We start from the raw sequence: 2,300 nt of genomic DNA, 5'->3' as shown, positions 1-2,300 counted from the left end.
CCAATTAATGATGAATGAATTAATATTCAAACAAAAATAAATTAAAAACAATAAAATAAAAAATAAAATAGAATGCTTTTGTTAAGAAATAAAATTTACATTTTACAAAAACTAATCTATTACATCTCTTTGTTTTGTAGGCAAACATAAAATTATGCCTCTCAATATTCCTAATCCAACTCCTAATCAAGCTTCAACTCAAGGACAAAAATTCAAATTTCAAAGTTATGAACAAATCCAAAAGTGGACAGTATTTCAAGAGAAAAAAACCACTACCAAGGCAGAAAAGACAAAGTACTCTTCTTAAGACTAAAGAGATAAAAACAGAAATATCAATTTCAAGGCAAAGAAAGACAAAAGTAGCCATGCTGATGAAGTTGTGCTCATACTAAATTTCAACTATAAAAGGAGCTTCTTTGCTCATTTGAAGAAGGAGGCAAATTTGAAGAGAAGATTTTGGGCCGAATTTATTTAGAAAGGGAGAAGGCCAAATTTTTAGAGAGTTTTAGAAGGCTAGTTTTTAGAGAGTTTGATCAAAATTTAGAGAACATATTTTAGACAAAAATTGGAAAAAAATTTATGCAATAGTTCAATTCTAAAAGAATCTCTCAAGTCTTGTACTCTCTACATATTGAATACAAATTCATCTTTCTCAACTTGTTCTTCAAAGCTTTTAACTAAGGATTTTTATTCCTGACTTATAGAAACAGTGATTAAAAGCACACATTATACATTTTACTTTTAACATGATCTGATTCTGTAAGTTTTAAATAAAAGTCTATTAGACATCAGCTCATTTAAATACTTATTATCTATTTATTATATTTTTAATTTTTGATCTATAATATACTATACTAACATTATTATGTACTTTCAGTTTATGCTAACCATCTATTATTTGTATTTGTGCTAACCATTTAATATTTCTTGTTAACTTATTAACATTATAAGAATTTGTATTTATATATTGTTCTTATATCTCACCCATCTGTTTTTATTTTTTCTTCCTCAAGACCTTTTTACTATCTTTTGTAAAGATTACACAAAGGATAAAAATAAAAACAAAAACAAAAATAAATTAATAACACTAATCTAATCTAATTAATATATATATATATATATATATGAGCTTTTCCATTTTTGCCCGCTCTTAAGAATCGGCAGCACCGGTCACGGGAAACCGTCTTCTGTCAAACAGATCTAAACCAAAATCACTAAAACGTATTTCTCTCCTTATACCTTTTTAATCCTCATCGGAGTTTGAACGATTCGTTTGTTCACGCTTCCGGTCACTGGAGTATCAAATCTGAATAAAAAAAAACGAATAAAGTTTCTATAAAGAAAACGAAGATCATGAAACTGATACTTGAAGAAATAAAGAAAACGAACTAACCTTAACGCCGGTGGGCGGACCTCCAGGACGAACGATGTAGCCGCGACGAAGACGGCGGTCTGCTTGGGCGAAGCGGAGCAAACGAATGACGAACAACGAAGGACTGGAACTCAGGCAGCAGTGGACGGCGGGCCAAGGCGAGATGAAAACAAGACAGAGAAGAGTGGAGATGCAGACCGACAAGAAACGACGACTGTCGGATGTGAACCAAGGCGGAGAGGCGGTGAGCAGTGGCTGGCCGGATGGCTGCTACTTTTTTCGTTCACGAAAGAAGATTTAGGAGAAGAGAGATGAGAGCAAGGGGTGGATGAAAGGTGGCTGCTGTGTTGTTCGAACCCTAATATCCAAACTTAAAGCTCATGATACAACCTATATACTCTCCATTTCACTCAAATGGATCTGGATACTTGTTAATTTAAATTAAATGGGCCTTGACTCCACTTCTCTTCATCTGATGTGTGCTGGTATATATCAAACTTCTTTCCATTTTAGTTTTATTAACTTTTAATTTAGTTTTAAGTAATCTACATTATATATTGTTGTAAATTAATGCTAGATTAATTCATCTTTAATTTAAGTTTTAACAATAACTATTTTTTATTTAATGAATATGACCGTTTGCAACCAATCGGGTTTTAACTGCTGTATAGTGGTTACGTTGCCAACCGCATTATATCGGTTACCGAATAGTGATTCTGATAAATGAACGGAAAATAATTGATACAGTGCGTGCAACTGTATTTTTTTTTAACAAATATAATGATTTTTTCTTTTTGACAGTTTCACTAAAATATTTATTTAGTGAGGATGATAATATGTGACGTCTTTTTATTTATCAGGCTTAATTGCTGGATAGCAGTTATAAAACGATCAAATTATTCAAATCATTGAATAGTGATCTAAGTAA

General features: G+C 31.6%; 1 long non-coding RNA gene across 1 annotated transcript; it reads right to left on the bottom strand.

Annotated features, from left to right (window-relative positions):
• Nucleotides 1-991: 991 nt before the first annotated feature.
• LOC136233023 (uncharacterized) lies at nt 992-1,783 on the bottom strand. The gene is made up of 2 exons (XR_010690663.1): nt 1,394-1,783; nt 992-1,306 (listed from the first exon to the last, which is right to left on the bottom strand). It is a non-coding gene; the product is annotated as an uncharacterized lncRNA (long non-coding RNA).
• Between the last annotated feature and the right edge of the window lie 517 nt (nt 1,784-2,300).

The sequence above is a fragment of the Euphorbia lathyris genome, chromosome 6, assembly GCF_963576675.1.
Source record: "Euphorbia lathyris chromosome 6, ddEupLath1.1, whole genome shotgun sequence".
NCBI classification, from domain to species: Eukaryota; Viridiplantae; Streptophyta; class Magnoliopsida; order Malpighiales; family Euphorbiaceae; genus Euphorbia; species Euphorbia lathyris.
This window is presented reverse-complemented; position numbering and strand designations above follow the sequence as displayed.